The sequence below is a fragment of the Phyllobates terribilis genome, unplaced genomic scaffold, assembly GCF_046119375.1.
Source record: "Phyllobates terribilis strain yellow unplaced genomic scaffold, ASM4611937v1 Scaffold_5__5_contigs__length_657084704, whole genome shotgun sequence".
Taxonomy (NCBI): Eukaryota; Metazoa; Chordata; class Amphibia; order Anura; family Dendrobatidae; genus Phyllobates; species Phyllobates terribilis.
Window position 1 is genome coordinate 654,077,908 of NW_027362765.1, and position 16,767 is coordinate 654,094,674.

General features: G+C 49.8%; 4 non-coding genes and 7 pseudogenes across 4 annotated transcripts; all 11 read right to left on the reverse strand.

The window, feature by feature from the left end:
• Positions 1-255: 255 nt before the first annotated feature.
• On the reverse strand, positions 256-446 carry LOC141149421 (U2 spliceosomal RNA). The gene has a single exon (XR_012245720.1). It is a non-coding gene; the product is annotated as a U2 spliceosomal RNA (small nuclear RNA).
• Positions 447-1,561: 1,115 nt separating this feature from the next.
• On the reverse strand, positions 1,562-1,757 carry LOC141150313 (U2 spliceosomal RNA). Its single transcript, XR_012246565.1, has one exon. It is a non-coding gene; the product is annotated as a U2 spliceosomal RNA (small nuclear RNA).
• Positions 1,758-7,321: 5,564 nt separating this feature from the next.
• Positions 7,322-7,399, reverse strand: LOC141151041 (U2 spliceosomal RNA; annotated as a pseudogene).
• A 1,115-nt stretch (positions 7,400-8,514) lies between these two features.
• LOC141275406 (U2 spliceosomal RNA) lies at positions 8,515-8,705 on the reverse strand. Its single transcript, XR_012323648.1, has one exon. It is a non-coding gene; the product is annotated as a U2 spliceosomal RNA (small nuclear RNA).
• A 1,115-nt stretch (positions 8,706-9,820) lies between these two features.
• LOC141150219 (U2 spliceosomal RNA) lies at positions 9,821-10,001 on the reverse strand (annotated as a pseudogene).
• A 525-nt stretch (positions 10,002-10,526) lies between these two features.
• Positions 10,527-10,642, reverse strand: LOC141151149 (U2 spliceosomal RNA; annotated as a pseudogene).
• A 1,115-nt stretch (positions 10,643-11,757) lies between these two features.
• LOC141150220 (U2 spliceosomal RNA) lies at positions 11,758-11,938 on the reverse strand (annotated as a pseudogene).
• Positions 11,939-12,463: 525 nt separating this feature from the next.
• LOC141151150 (U2 spliceosomal RNA) lies at positions 12,464-12,579 on the reverse strand (annotated as a pseudogene).
• Positions 12,580-13,694: 1,115 nt separating this feature from the next.
• On the reverse strand, positions 13,695-13,875 carry LOC141150221 (U2 spliceosomal RNA; annotated as a pseudogene).
• Positions 13,876-14,400: 525 nt separating this feature from the next.
• On the reverse strand, positions 14,401-14,516 carry LOC141151152 (U2 spliceosomal RNA; annotated as a pseudogene).
• A 1,115-nt stretch (positions 14,517-15,631) lies between these two features.
• On the reverse strand, positions 15,632-15,822 carry LOC141275407 (U2 spliceosomal RNA). The gene has a single exon (XR_012323649.1). It is a non-coding gene; the product is annotated as a U2 spliceosomal RNA (small nuclear RNA).
• Between the last annotated feature and the right edge of the window lie 945 nt (positions 15,823-16,767).

Here is a 16,767-nt window from a genome sequence, read left to right on the forward strand (position 1 = left end):
CTGTTTATCCAAAAGGAAGTAAAAAGGGAGAGCTAGAAAGATAGCATTGCATCACATTACATGGCAATGCAATGCACAGTTGCTGAAGTTGAACCAAAATGAGCTTGTAATCTGGCTTCTGCAACTTTGAACATGAAAAATCCAATGAGGAGAAGAAAAGCAAAGCCAAAGAGTCCATCCCAAAATCCGACAAACAAGCAAAATGAACAAAAAACATTGAATTCAATTCTTTCTGATTTTAGAAACTGCATTAAAGAAGGGTGCACCGGTCCTGGAGATACTGCAATACCAGGTCAATGCGTGGAGTGGACAGAGCAAGCTCTTTTTCCATCTCCCTGTTCTAAAAATCCATTTAATATATGGTCCCCAGATAGGGGACGTATCAGATATTAAACTGATAAGAACAGATACTACACTTGATCTTAGCCAAAAGGCCGAGAAGCGATAACCAGAATTGGTTTCAAACTACGGAGCCACCCAAGGATCCTGAAAAGTCCATTTGTGGAGATGAGCTCCTGGACTCCCGTTAAGAAGACATGTTGTCAACCTCTAGATCCCTTACATGCCTGCACTTTTCGGCTTGCTGCTGCTGCAATCCACGCGTTTTAGATCTGCATAACTCCACCTCTTTAAACACAGCACCTTCACCCCCTGCTGTTCCCACCCGCCTCAACACCGTTGGAAGGGAGGAGAACCAATTAAGGCGGGGGGTGGGGTGGAACGAGCAGCTGTCTACCCTTAGCAGGAGGGCTCCTGATTACATACCTCTCCTGCTGCTGCTGCTGCTGGCTGTCCAGCAGCAGACTGAAGGTGGCTGCTGCTGTGCACAGGTATATAAAGGCTCAGAGCCTATTATGACACGCGCAGCCAGCGTTCCATTGCCACATTCCATCTACTGCAGGCAGGATACCTGGCTGGCTGAATGTCGCTGAGAAGCTCACAGAGACCGCCATAAGCAACAGTTTAACAGAATGCCACAGACTAATCAACCAAACTTTTTGGGTTGGGTTCTCTTTTATAGTCTGCAGGCATTAAATGAAAGAAGTCAGTGTTCCAGCAGAAGGAGACAACGTTTCAGAAAAGGCATTGTAGCAAACCAAAAAAGAAATTTTAAGCGCAGCAGAGTAACCAGCGCACATACCTGTTAGCTCAGGTGAGTTTAAAAGGCTGCTGTTGATAACAAGGGCATTTGCTAAATAGATGGTGTGTGTGCAACAATATACTGAAAGGTCAATTATATTGTGCAGCTTATCTCACCACCTGTAGTTATTTAGGTGAAAGCTCCAAAATGCTTGCCTAATATGTCTGTTTATCCAAAAGGAAGTAAAAAGGGAGAGCTAGAAAGATAGCATTGCATCACATTACATGGCAATGCAATGCACAGTTGCTGAAGTTGAACCAAAATGAGCTTGTAATCTGGCTTCTGCAACTTTGAACATGAAAAATCCAATGAGGAGAAGAAAAGCAAAGCCAAAGAGTCCATCCCAAAATCCGACAAACAAGCAAAATGAACCAAAAACATTGAATTCAATTCTTTCTGATTTTAGAAACTGCATTAAAGAAGGGGTGCACCGGTCCTGGAGATACTGCAATACCAGGTCAATGCGTGGAGTGGACAGAGCAAGCTCTTTTTCCATCTCCCTGTTCTAAAAATCCATTTAATATATGGTCCCCAGATAGGGGACGTATCAGATATTAAACTGATAAGAACAGATTTTTTTTTGATTGAATATATCTTTTATTAGCACAAAAAATAAGTTAACAGACAGTGTACAGTGCCGCAGCCCAGTACACACAGAATTCTACATCATATTTACATAGCATGAGGATACGACGCACTAACTAGACACATCACACCCCTATGCTACACAAAACACTTAATCTGAAAGAAAAAGCATGTCAATCAATACAGTACGACGAACCGTGATAAGGGATGGGGATTGGGAAAAAGGGGATGGGGAGGGGAAAATCACAGGCCCGAAGCTTTATTGAAAGACAAGACACATAAGGGGAGAGGGGGAGGAGGGGTTTAGTCCTCGTCCTCGTCCTCCGGACCGTCCATGATGGAATAGTCTCTGAGCAGGCTGTGGATCAGCCTGCGGCAGTCCTGGATGGACATCCTCTCCCTCCTCAAGATGAGCCGGTTCCTGGCGACCCAAACGGCATCCTTGAAGCAGTTCATAAGGCGCCAAGCCTCCTGGATGGCTCCGATGGTATGAACCCCAGGGAAGAGTCCGTAAAGCACAGAATGGTGCGATAGGCTCGCCCTGGGGACAGAGTTCCTCAGGTCGTCCTCAAGTGCAGTCAATAGGCGCTGTGCAAATCCGCAGTCCCAAAAAGTGTGCAAAGATGTTTCCTCCACGAAGGGGCACCTTGGGCAGTTCCGGGTCTTGCACAGGTTCCGGGCATGCATGAATGACCGGACGGGCAGTCCGCCCTGAATCGCCATCCACGACAAGTCCTTGTGCCCGTTGGTCAGCCTGTCAGACGACACATTTGTCCACACAGTCTCCAGTGTGTCCTGGTGAAGTCCTGTGATGTTCTCCACGTCATCCTTGGCTCTGATTAGCTTGTGGATAGTTTTGGGCTTCCACAAGTCGGGCTTGAGTCCCTCCAGTTGATGCTCCCCCACAAATCGAACGACGTCTCCGTAGAACCATGGCGTCGTCCAGTTGTAGGGGAAGGAGCTGTCCCACTTGTCCCAGCCGAGTCGCCTCCAAAGAGGAAGCAGGAAGAAGTGAGACATGGACCTGCCCACGGAGCCATTCTTGACTTGCAAAGTCCGGCGGACACAATCACACACAAAAGAGGATCGCAGGAGGGTGGGGATATCTGGAACGCCCTTCCCACCCTTGCGAGGCTCCTTGTACATGACGGCCCGCCTGACTCTGTCCATCTTGGATCCCCAGACAAAGTGAAACACTGTCCTGGTAATGGCCCTGCACACAGTGACGTGTGGGGGCCAGGCCTGCGCCGTGTACTGCAAGACGGGCAGGACCTCATTACACAGGACGAGTGCCTTACCCTCACAAGTGAGGTGTCTGAGGCTCCAGAGTCCGATCCGTTGCTTCACCTTGGCCAAGCGTTCTTGCCAGGACTTGAGGGCCGCTCCTTCCTTCCCGAACCAGACTCCCAGCACCTTGAGGAAATCCGGTTGAATGTTGAAGGGGAAGGGGGCGGAGGAGGCCGGCTGCCAATCCCCGAAGAGCATGGCTTCCGACTTCCTGCAGTTGACTTTGGCCCCTGAAGCCCGGCCGAACCTCTCACACGTCTGGACGAGGGCGTCGACTGAACCACGATCAGCGCAGAAGACGGTGACGTCGTCCATGTAGAGCGAGCACTTGACCTCGTGTCGTCCCGGACCCGGTGCGGTGATCCCTCTGATCTCTCCATTCTGCCGGATAGCCTCTGCGAAGAGTTCTATAACACAAACAAAAAGAAGAGGTGATAGAGGGCAGCCTTGTCTGACCCCAGAGAGGACAGGGAAGGGGTCAGTCTTCCAGCCGTTCACCAACACCGAGCTGTGGATATCAAAATACATCAGACGGACATACGAACAAAACATGTTACCCAAACCTAACCGGTGCAGAGCTCGGCCCATGAACTCGTGGGAAACCCGGTCGAAGGCCTTCTCCTGATCCAAGGAGACCAGGGCCGCGTGTGCGCGGCGGACCTTGATGTACTCGACCGTGTCCCGCACGAGAGCGAGGCTGTCTGCGATGCGACGTCCAGGGATGCCGCAGGTCTGGTCCGGGTGGATGATCCGTCCGATGACCGTCTTAAGTCGTGTCGCCATCGTCTTGGCCAGGATCTTGTAGTCCACGTTGAGCAGAGTGATGGGACGCCAATTCCTCAGGTCGCACCTCTCTCCCTTCCGCTTGTACAGGATCATGACCATTCCTTCCCTCAAAGATGGAGGCATTCTACCCTCCACCACCATCTCCTCGTACAGGTCCAACAGGTCCGGACAGATGAGGTCTCCCAGCGCTACATAGAGCTCCGCTGGAAGACCATCACTGCCCGGGGTCCTGCCGGTCCTAAAGGATTTAGCGGCAGAGAGCAATTCGCCCACCATCAGAGGTTTGTCCAAGGCTGCCGTGCCTGCAGGATCAAGATGGTTAGTGATACCTGACAGGAACTTATCAGCAGCGTCGGGGTCGGTAGTCTTGTGGGAGTAGAGTTCGCTGTAGAAGTCGCTGACGACCCTCATCACGTCCTCCTTCCCACGTCGCATGTTTCCGCTCTCGTCTCGCAGCTCGTTCAGGGGCGTGTGACCGGCATGAAGTTTCCTGAAAAAGAATGAGTTACATTTCTCACCCTTCTCCAGATTCTCCACTTTGGAACGGAAGATGATTCGCTTGGACTCCTCCTCAAAGTGCCTTTTCAGGCTCTTCTTGGTCTCCTCCAGCTCCTCCCTCACGTCCCAGCCGCAGTGAAGAAGGTCCTGCAGCGACCGCAGCTCGCGCTGCAGCCCTCTGAAGTCCCTCCTCTTCTCACACGCCTGTTGTCGACCCTTGGCCTGAAAGAAACAGCGAAACTCAAGTTTAACATATTCCCACCAATCAGAGACTGTTTGGAAGCTACCCTTGTAGGACTGCCACATTGCGTAGGCTGCTCTCAGCTCCTCCACGACTTCATCCTGAGCCAGCAGAGCACAATTCAGCTTACAGGAGCCGGGGCCGGACGGAAAACCGTTGCCGATGACACCTTGTAAGTGAATGGCTCTGTGGTCGGAGAAGAAGCAGGAGACCATCGAGTGCCTACTCTGCCTGACTGCCCGAGAGGTGAACACAAAGTCAATCCTGGAGCGGAGTGAGCCATCAGGTCGGCTCCACGAATAGTTCGTGGAGCCTCTCCCCATGGAGCCCACCACGTCCTGAAGAGAGGCCTCGGTTACCATCTCGATGAGCAGCTTGGACGTGATGTCCAACTTGGCAGATGTGCCAGAACTACGACCGTCCTCCTCGATGGGGCAGTTGAAATCCCCGGCCATCACTAAGGTCCTGGTGGTGGCAAGCTGAAGCTGCAGGGTCTGGAAAAGCTCCAAACGCTCATTCTTCAGTGGGGACGCATACACGTTGATGAACCTGACAGGTTCTCCCGCCCAGTTGCCATCTACAACAAGAGCCCTGCCGCAGATGAGCTCCTGGACGGACTCAAGCGTGAATGCGCCCCCCCTGATCAGAATTGCGACCCCCGCAGACTTGCAGTCACCCCCACCGGACCAGTAGGATGGACCGTGGGACCACTCCCTGGCCAGATGTTTGAAGGACCTAGAGGAGGGAAGGGAACATTCCTGCAACATATAAACATCACACAACTGGGAAGTAAGGAAGGCATAAATAGTCTGACGTCTGAACTTGTCCTTGATGCTCCTGACATTAATGGAAAATAAGTTAATATTAGCCATCATGTAGGGAAAAAAGAAAAAGTTAGCGCAGGCAATACACCTTAGTTACCACTCCGGTCGGGTGGTCCCTCGTCGGTGTTGACTGCTGGTGACGGGATCATCAGCAGGCCCTCTTCCTCCATCTGGTCAAGCAGCGCGGCCTCGATCTCGGCGACCACCAGTTCCTCCTCTTCTGGCTCGGCCACCAGGGTCTCAACCATGTGCTCCATCTCTTCTGGCTCAGGGAGGGTATCCTCCTTTTCGCCTACGAAATCCAGAATCTTCTTTTTGGAGGATTCAGTAGCAGGGCTGTCCTCCACCTTCCTCTTTCCCCGGGTTGGAACTGGGGAGACAAGAAGGGGAAAATCCTCCTCGGAATAGATAGCGGCGGGTGGAGGAAAGGTTAATTCCACCGCTACCATGGTCTGGGGAGGGAGAGTGGCTGCCGGGGCAGGGGAAAGGACACCTGCTGAGGAGTAGGGGAAGGAGGAAGAGGAAGTGGAATCCTCAGCAGGGGTGGCCGGGGTGGGGGGGGATTGGACGGGGGTGGCAGGGGGAGGGATCGAGAGAGGGGTGACAGAACTCTTACCCTCCTTTGACTTTTTCTTCTGCTTCGGAGCTGCTGGGACCGTCGCTGGGGCTTTGGCCACCGACTCCTTGACCGCTTTGGCCTTGGTCGTCTCGGCCTTGGCCGCTGGGGCCTTGGTCGTCGCGTCCTTGACCTTCACAGGCCTGGTCGTCGGGGCCTTGTCCTCCGTAGCTGGGGTCGTCGCAACCACCGATGCCCAGGATCTCTCACGCCTGGGGCAATCCTTGTACAGATGAGCCGCCAGCCCACACAGGTTGCAGGACGTCTTCTTCGGGCAGTCCTTCGAGCTGTGTCCCGTCACTCGACAAATCCTGCAGGCATCCTCCTTGCAGTCCTTCATCTCGTGGCCGTTCTTGCCGCATCTCCTGCAGTTCCGCGGCATGTCCGGGTAATAGATGAGGCCGTAGGAGTTGCCCAGGGAGAATGTCGGGGGCAGGTGCCGAAGTCCGTCTGAGTACGCCAGGTCCCTGTGAAGTCTAACGGTCACCGACCACTTACCTGTCCAGAAGCCGAGTCCATTCAGGATGTGAGAGGGTTCCTTCACAACCAAACAGAAGCGTCTCACGAAGGTACAGATGTCTTGGCCTGGGGTGTGCGGGTTGCGCATGGAGACCGTGATCCTCCTTTCATCCCTCTGGATAGGGCAGCTACCTGTAAAGGCAGAGAAAGAATTATCCGGTCCTTTTGCGCTTACCATTTCCCAGAACCTCCTGCAGGTGTTCACAGTGGCGAAGGTGACGAAGAAGATCCCCGTCAAGAAGGTCTGGATGCTGAGGGTGTCCGACCTGGAGAAGCCTCGATCCAGCAGCATCTTCTGGCAGAACACGTCCGAGGACATGTCCGGCACCCTCCCATCCACTTCCTTCAGCTTCAGGGCCACCGTCTGCCGCATCCATGGCTCCAGGGCTGGAGCTTCGTGGCGGGGCTTCTGGGGTCCCTTCTGCTGGCCAGTCGTGGAGGCAGAGTCCTTGGGGTCAGAATCGGCTCCTGGCTGGGCCCTCCTGGCTGTCCCCAGCTCCAGGCTCTTCTTTTCGGCCTTCCTCGCAGCGCTTGCCATGGCTTTCCTACTGCAGTTACTTCTTGGAGCTGGATCTGGAACTCTTCCCGGAATGGGTGGAGCTATGCAGATTCTTCTCCCGTCGTGTTCTGGACAAATTCCCCGAAAGGTCTTTGTCTCGATGATTTTCTTCCTCGAAGATTCCACAGGACAGCCCGATTCTTCTCCGAGTCTTCGTCTTCTTCTGGATTCTTTAGAGCTTCTTCCTCCCACCGATATCCGCCTTCGTTCTCTGATGTCAGCTGGGCTCCGAAGCTCTTCTCCTTCCGAGTTCGATCGCTCTCGTCAAGTGTAGATCGTAGCTCTTGTGTTCTTAAAAGAACAGATACTACACTTGATCTTAGCCAAAAGGCCGAGAAGCGATAACCAGAATTGGTTTCAAACTACGGAGCCACCCAAGGATCCTGAAAAGTCCATTTGTGGAGATGAGCTCCTGGACTCCCGTTAAGAAGACATGTTGTCAACCTCTAGATCCCTTACATGCCTGCACTTTTCGGCTTGCTGCTGCTGCAATCCACGCGTTTTAGATCTGCATAACTCCACCTCTTTAAACACAGCACCTTCACCCCCTGCTGTTCCCACCCGCCTCAACACCGTTGGAAGGGAGGAGAACCAATTAAGGCGGGGGGTGGGGTGGAACGAGCAGCTGTCTACCCTTAGCAGGAGGGCTCCTGATTACATACCTCTCCTGCTGCTGCTGCTGCTGGCTGTCCAGCAGCAGACTGAAGGTGGCTGCTGCTGTGCACAGGTATATAAAGGCTCAGAGCCTATTATGACACGCGCAGCCAGCGTTCCATTGCCACATTCCATCTACTGCAGGCAGGATACCTGGCTGGCTGAATGTCGCTGAGAAGCTCACAGAGACCGCCATAAGCAACAGTTTAACAGAATGCCACAGACTAATCAACCAAACTTTTTGGGCTGGGTTCTCTTTTATAGTCTGCAGGCATTAAATGAAAGAAGTCAGTGTTCCAGCAGAAGGAGACAACGTTTCAGAAAAGGCATTGTAGCAAACCAAAAAAGACATTTTAAGCGCAGCAGAGTAACCAGCGCACATACCTGTTAGCTCAGGTGAGTTTAAAAGGCTGCTGTTGATAACAAGGGCATTTGCTAAATAGATGGTGTGTGTGCAACAATATACTGAAAGGTCAATTATATTGTGCAGCTTATCTCACCACCTGTAGTTATTTAGGTGAAAGCTCCAAAATGCTTGCCTAATATGTCTGTTTATCCAAAAGGAAGTAAAAAGGGAGAGCTAGAAAGATAGCATTGCATCACATTACATGGCAATGCAATGCACAGTTGCTGAAGTTGAACCAAAATGAGCTTGTAATCTGGCTTCTGCAACTTTGAACATGAAAAATCCAATGAGGAGAAGAAAAGCAAAGCCAAAGAGTCCATCCCAAAATCCGACAAACAAGCAAAATGAACAAAAAACATTGAATTCAATTCTTTCTGATTTTAGAAACTGCATTAAAGAAGGGGTGCACCGGTCCTGGAGATACTGCAATACCAGGTCAATGCGTGGAGTGGACAGAGCAAGCTCTTTTTCCATCTCCCTGTTCTAAAAATCCATTTAATATATGGTCCCCAGATAGGGGACGTATCAGATATTAAACTGATAAGAACAGATACTACACTTGATCTTAGCCAAAAGGCCGAGAAGCGATAACCAGAATTGGTTTCAAACTACGGAGCCACCCAAGGATCCTGAAAAGTCCATTTGTGGAGATGAGCTCCTGGACTCCCGTTAAGAAGACATGTTGTCAACCTCTAGATCCCTTACATGCCTGCACTTTTCGGCTTGCTGCTGCTGCAATCCACGCGTTTTAGATCTGCATAACTCCACCTCTTTAAACACAGCACCTTCACCCCCTGCTGTTCCCACCCGCCTCAACACCGTTGGAAGGGAGGAGAACCAATTAAGGCGGGGGGTGGGGTGGAACGAGCAGCTGTCTACCCTTAGCAGGAGGGCTCCTGATTACATACCTCTCCTGCTGCTGCTGCTGCTGGCTGTCCAGCAGCAGACTGAAGGTGGCTGCTGCTGTGCACAGGTATATAAAGGCTCAGAGCCTATTATGACACGCGCAGCCAGCGTTCCATTGCCACATTCCATCTACTGCAGGCAGGATACCTGGCTGGCTGAATGTCGCTGAGAAGCTCACAGAGACCGCCATAAGCAACAGTTTAACAGAATGCCACAGACTAATCAACCAAACTTTTTGGGTTGGGTTCTCTTTTATAGTCTGCAGGCATTAAATGAAAGAAGTCAGTGTTCCAGCAGAAGGAGACAACGTTTCAGAAAAGGCATTGTAGCAAACCAAAAAAGAAATTTTAAGCGCAGCAGAGTAACCAGCGCACATACCTGTTAGCTCAGGTGAGTTTAAAAGGCTGCTGTTGATAACAAGGGCATTTGCTAAATAGATGGTGTGTGTGCAACAATATACTGAAAGGTCAATTATATTGTGCAGCTTATCTCACCACCTGTAGTTATTTAGGTGAAAGCTCCAAAATGCTTGCCTAATATGTCTGTTTATCCAAAAGGAAGTAAAAAGGGAGAGCTAGAAAGATAGCATTGCATCACATTACATGGCAATGCAATGCACAGTTGCTGAAGTTGAACCAAAATGAGCTTGTAATCTGGCTTCTGCAACTTTGAACATGAAAAATCCAATGAGGAGAAGAAAAGCAAAGCCAAAGAGTCCATCCCAAAATCCGACAAACAAGCAAAATGAACAAAAAACATTGAATTCAATTCTTTCTGATTTTAGAAACTGCATTAAAGAAGGGGTGCACCGGTCCTGGAGATACTGCAATACCAGGTCAATGCGTGGAGTGGACAGAGCAAGCTCTTTTTCCATCTCCCTGTTCTAAAAATCCATTTAATATATGGTCCCCAGATAGGGGACGTATCAGATATTAAACTGATAAGAACAGATTTTTGATTGAAGCTGCATCCAAGGCACTGAAAAATGTGACCGAAGTCACACCAAAACAGCGCACGAGGCGAGGATTCATGTGGACCCTTCCCGGAGGAGAGGGTCCCCAATAAACCATCCCCATCCCTCCGAGCCAGAAGGCCACAGCGAGGGTCAGGGATCTCCGATGCTCTCCCTAGCCGAAGCCGGAGAAGAGCCGTTTTCGTTCTCCCAGCATCCAGCTAGGCTGCCACCCTAGTGGAGCTGGAGCCTGTGTTGGTTTCTCAGCCCAAAGCTGACCGGACCTCCGACCGGGTTTATAAAAATTCCCCTTCCTAGCCCGGAGGCCAGGAATAGGGGGGGTTGCTCAGAAAGTATGATTGGCAAAGGTGCGGCGTGCTACGAAGCCCAAGTCTTTCTGGGGTTCCCAGTCCCAGTAAGCTTGGACTCCCACCAGGGCGCCTACTCCTGGGGCACATTGCTCCAAAGCCCTCACACTTACCCAGCCTAGTGACTTCGATCCTGGAGGGCCATGTTTTCCATCAGATGACTCTATGAGCCACCTGGCGTACTAACAAGTGCACCAAACCAGTGTGTAATGTGCATCAATTTACTAGAGCAGCCCAAGGACAAAACCGCCTTTTCAAAAGATACTACACTTGATCTTAGCCAAAAGGCCGAGAAGCGATAACCAGAATTGGTTTCAAACTACGGAGCCACCCAAGGATCCTGAAAAGTCCATTTGTGGAGATGAGCTCCTGGACTCCCGTTAAGAAGACATGTTGTCAACCTCTAGATCCCTTACATGCCTGCACTTTTCGGCTTGCTGCTGCTGCAATCCACGCGTTTTAGATCTGCATAACTCCACCTCTTTAAACACAGCACCTTCACCCCCTGCTGTTCCCACCCGCCTCAACACCGTTGGAAGGGAGGAGAACCAATTAAGGTGGGGGGTGGGGTGGAACGAGCAGCTGTCTACCCTTAGCAGGAGGGCTCCTGATTACATACCTCTCCTGCTGCTGCTGCTGCTGGCTGTCCAGCAGCAGACTGAAGGTGGCTGCTGCTGTGCACAGGTATATAAAGGCTCAGAGCCTATTATGACACGCGCAGCCAGCGTTCCATTGCCACATTCCATCTACTGCAGGCAGGATACCTGGCTGGCTGAATGTCGCTGAGAAGCTCACAGAGACCGCCATAAGCAACAGTTTAACAGAATGCCACAGACTAATCAACCAAACTTTTTGGGTTGGGTTCTCTTTTATAGTCTGCAGGCATTAAATGAAAGAAGTCAGTGTTCCAGCAGAAGGAGACAACGTTTCAGAAAAGGCATTGTAGCAAACCAAAAAAGAAATTTTAAGCGCAGCAGAGTAACCAGCGCACATACCTGTTAGCTCAGGTGAGTTTAAAAGGCTGCTGTTGATAACAAGGGCATTTGCTAAATAGATGGTGTGTGTGCAACAATATACTGAAAGGTCAATTATATTGTGCAGCTTATCTCACCACCTGTAGTTATTTAGGTGAAAGCTCCAAAATGCTTGCCTAATATGTCTGTTTATCCAAAAGGAAGTAAAAAGGGAGAGCTAGAAAGATAGCATTGCATCACATTACATGGCAATGCAATGCACAGTTGCTGAAGTTGAACCAAAATGAGCTTGTAATCTGGCTTCTGCAACTTTGAACATGAAAAATCCAATGAGGAGAAGAAAAGCAAAGCCAAAGAGTCCATCCCAAAATCCGACAAACAAGCAAAATGAACAAAAAACATTGAATTCAATTCTTTCTGATTTTAGAAACTGCATTAAAGAAGGGGTGCACCGGTCCTGGAGATACTGCAATACCAGGTCAATGCGTGGAGTGGACAGAGCAAGCTCTTTTTCCATCTCCCTGTTCTAAAAATCCATTTAATATATGGTCCCCAGATAGGGGACGTATCAGATATTAAACTGATAAGAACAGATTTTTGATTGAAGCTGCATCCAAGGCACTGAAAAATGTGACCGAAGTCACACCAAAACAGCGCACGAGGCGAGGATTCATGTGGACCCTTCCCGGAGGAGAGGGTCCCCAATAAACCATCCCCATCCCTCCGAGCCAGAAGGCCACAGCGAGGGTCAGGGATCTCCGATGCTCTCCCTAGCCGAAGCCGGAGAAGAGCCGTTTTCGTGCTCCCAGCATCCAGCTAGGCTGCCACCCTAGTGGAGCTGGAGCCTGTGTTGGTTTCTCAGCCCAAAGCTGACCGGACCTCCGACCGGGTTTATAAAAATTCCCCTTCCTAGCCCGGAGGCCAGGAATAGGGGGGGTTGCTCAGAAAGTATGATTGGCAAAGGTGCGGCGTGCTACGAAGCCCAAGTCTTTCTGGGGTTCCCAGTCCCAGTAAGCTTGGACTCCCACCAGGGCGCCTACTCCTGGGGCACATTGCTCCAAAGCCCTCACACTTACCCAGCCTAGTGACTTCGATCCTGGAGGGCCATGTTTTCCATCAGATGACTCTATGAGCCACCTGGCGTACTAACAAGTGCACCAAACCAGTGTGTAATGTGCATCAATTTACTAGAGCAGCCCAAGGACAAAACCGCCTTTTCAAAAGATACTACACTTGATCTTAGCCAAAAGGCCGAGAAGCGATAACCAGAATTGGTTTCAAACTACGGAGCCACCCAAGGATCCTGAAAAGTCCATTTGTGGAGATGAGCTCCTGGACTCCCGTTAAGAAGACATGTTGTCAACCTCTAGATCCCTTACATGCCTGCACTTTTCGGCTTGCTGCTGCTGCAATCCACGCGTTTTAGATCTGCATAACTCCACCTCTTTAAACACAGCACCTTCACCCCCTGCTGTTCCCACCCGCCTCAACACCGTTGGAAGGGAGGAGAACCAATTAAGGCGGGGGGTGGGGTGGAACGAGCAGCTGTCTACCCTTAGCAGGAGGGCTCCTGATTACATACCTCTCCTGCTGCTGCTGCTGCTGGCTGTCCAGCAGCAGACTGAAGGTGGCTGCTGCTGTGCACAGGTATATAAAGGCTCAGAGCCTATTATGACACGCGCAGCCAGCGTTCCATTGCCACATTCCATCTACTGCAGGCAGGATACCTGGCTGGCTGAATGTCGCTGAGAAGCTCACAGAGACCGCCATAAGCAACAGTTTAAGAGAATGCCACAGACTAATCAACCAAACTTTTTGGGTTGGGTTCTCTTTTATAGTCTGCAGGCATTAAATGAAAGAAGTCAGTGTTCCAGCAGAAGGAGACAACGTTTCAGAAAAGGCATTGTAGCAAACCAAAAAAGAAATTTTAAGCGCAGCAGAGTAACCAGCGCACATACCTGTTAGCTCAGGTGAGTTTAAAAGGCTGCTGTTGATAACAAGGGCATTTGCTAAATAGATGGTGTGTGTGCAACAATATACTGAAAGGTCAATTATATTGTGCAGCTTATCTCACCACCTGTAGTTATTTAGGTGAAAGCTCCAAAATGCTTGCCTAATATGTCTGTTTATCCAAAAGGAAGTAAAAAGGGAGAGCTAGAAAGATAGCATTGCATCACATTACATGGCAATGCAATGCACAGTTGCTGAAGTTGAACCAAAATGAGCTTGTAATCTGGCTTCTGCAACTTTGAACATGAAAAATCCAATGAGGAGAAGAAAAGCAAAGCCAAAGAGTCCATCCCAAAATCCGACAAACAAGCAAAATGAACAAAAAACATTGAATTCAATTCTTTCTGATTTTAGAAACTGCATTAAAGAAGGGGTGCACCGGTCCTGGAGATACTGCAATACCAGGTCAATGCGTGGAGTGGACAGAGCAAGCTCTTTTTCCATCTCCCTGTTCTAAAAATCCATTTAATATATGGTCCCCAGATAGGGGACGTATCAGATATTAAACTGATAAGAACAGATTTTTGATTGAAGCTGCATCCAAGGCACTGAAAAATGTGACCGAAGTCACACCAAAACAGCGCACGAGGCGAGGATTCATGTGGACCCTTCCCGGAGGAGAGGGTCCCCAATAAACCATCCCCATCCCTCCGAGCCAGAAGGCCACAGCGAGGGTCAGGGATCTCCGATGCTCTCCCTAGCCGAAGCCGGAGAAGAGCCGTTTTCGTGCTCCCAGCATCCAGCTAGGCTGCCACCCTAGTGGAGCTGGAGCCTGTGTTGGTTTCTCAGCCCAAAGCTGACCGGACCTCCGACCGGGTTTATAAAAATTCCCCTTCCTAGCCCGGAGGCCAGGAATAGGGGGGGTTGCTCAGAAAGTATGATTGGGAAAGGTGCGGCGTGCTACGAAGCCCAAGTCTTTCTGGGGTTCCCAGTCCCAGTAAGCTTGGACTCCCACCAGGGCGCCTACTCCTGGGGCACATTGCTCCAAAGCCCTCACACTTACCCAGCCTAGTGACTTCGATCCTGGAGGGCCATGTTTTCCATCAGATGACTCTATGAGCCACCTGGCGTACTAACAAGTGCACCAAACCAGTGTGTAATGTGCATCAATTTACTAGAGCAGCCCAAGGACAAAACCGCCTTTTCAAAAGATACTACACTTGATCTTAGCCAAAAGGCCGAGAAGCGATAACCAGAATTGGTTTCAAACTACGGAGCCACCCAAGGATCCTGAAAAGTCCATTTGTGGAGATGAGCTCCTGGACTCCCGTTAAGAAGACATGTTGTCAACCTCTAGATCCCTTACATGCCTGCACTTTTCGGCTTGCTGCTGCTGCAATCCACGCGTTTTAGATCTGCATAACTCCACCTCTTTAAACACAGCACCTTCACCCCCTGCTGTTCCCACCCGCCTCAACACCGTTGGAAGGGAGGAGAACCAATTAAGGCGGGGGGTGGGGTGGAACGAGCAGCTGTCTACCCTTAGCAGGAGGGCTCCTGATTACATACCTCTCCTGCTGCTGCTGCTGCTGGCTGTCCAGCAGCAGACTGAAGGTGGCTGCTGCTGTGCACAGGTATATAAAGGCTCAGAGCCTATTATGACACGCGCAGCCAGCGTTCCATTGCCACATTCCATCTACTGCAGGCAGGATACCTGGCTGGCTGAATGTCGCTGAGAAGCTCACAGAGACCGCCATAAGCAACAGTTTAACAGAATGCCACAGACTAATCAACCAAACTTTTTGGGTTGGGTTCTCTTTTATAGTCTGCAGGCATTAAATGAAAGAAGTCAGTGTTCCAGCAGAAGGAGACAACGTTTCAGAAAAGGCATTGTAGCAAACCAAAAAAGAAATTTTAAGCGCAGCAGAGTAACCAGCGCACATACCTGTTAGCTCAGGTGAGTTTAAAAGGCTGCTGTTGATAACAAGGGCATTTGCTAAATAGATGGTGTGTGTGCAACAATATACTGAAAGGTCAATTATATTGTGCAGCTTATCTCACCACCTGTAGTTATTTAGGTGAAAGCTCCAAAATGCTTGCCTAATATGTCTGTTTATCCAAAAGGAAGTAAAAAGGGAGAGCTAGAAAGATAGCATTGCATCACATTACATGGCAATGCAATGCACAGTTGCTGAAGTTGAACCAAAATGAGCTTGTAATCTGGCTTCTGCAACTTTGAACATGAAAAATCCAATGAGGAGAAGAAAAGCAAAGCCAAAGAGTCCATCCCAAAATCCGACAAACAAGCAAAATGAACCAAAAACATTGAATTCAATTCTTTCTGATTTTAGAAACTGCATTAAAGAAGGGGTGCACCGGTCCTGGAGATACTGCAATACCAGGTCAATGCGTGGAGTGGACAGAGCAAGCTCTTTTTCCATCTCCCTGTTCTAAAAATCCATTTAATATATGGTCCCCAGATAGGGGACGTATCAGATATTAAACTGATAAGAACAGATACTACACTTGATCTTAGCCAAAAGGCCGAGAAGCGATAACCAGAATTGGTTTCAAACTACGGAGCCACCCAAGGATCCTGAAAAGTCCATTTGTGGAGATGAGCTCCTGGACTCCCGTTAAGAAGACATGTTGTCAACCTCTAGATCCCTTACATGCCTGCACTTTTCGGCTTGCTGCTGCTGCAATCCACGCGTTTTAGATCTGCATAACTCCACCTCTTTAAACACAGCACCTTCACCCCCTGCTGTTCCCACCCGCCTCAACACCGTTGGAAGGGAGGAGAACCAATTAAGGCGGGGGGTGGGGTGGAACGAGCAGCTGTCTACCTTTAGCAGGAGGGCTCCTGATTACATACCTCTCCTGCTGCTGCTGCTGGCTGTCCAGCAGCAGACTGAAGGTGGCTGCTGCTGTGCACAGGTATATAAAGGCTCAGAGCCTATTATGACACACGCAGCCAGCGTTCCATTGCCACATTCCATCTACTGCAGGCAGGATACCTGGCTGGCTGAATGTCGCTGAGAAGCTCACAGAGACCGCCATAAGCAACAGTTTAACAGAATGCCACAGACTAATCAACCAAACTTTTTGGGTTGGGTTCTCTTTTATAGTCTGCAGGCATTAAATGAAAGAAGTCAGTGTTCCAGCAGAAGGAGACAACGTTTCAGAAAAGGCATTGTAGCAAACCAAAAAAGAAATTTTAAGCGCAGCAGAGTAACCAGCGCACATACCTGTTAGCTCAGGTGAGTTTAAAAGGCTGCTGTTGATAACAAGGGCATTTGCTAAATAGATGGTGTGTGTGCAACAATATACTGAAAGGTCAATTATATTGTGCAGCTTATCTCACCACCTGTAGTTATTTAGGTGAAAGCTCCAAAATGCTTGCCTAATATGTCTGTTTATCCAAAAGGAAGTAAAAAGGGAGAGCTAGAAAGATAGCATTGCATCACATTACATGGCAATGCAATGCACAGTTGCTGAAGT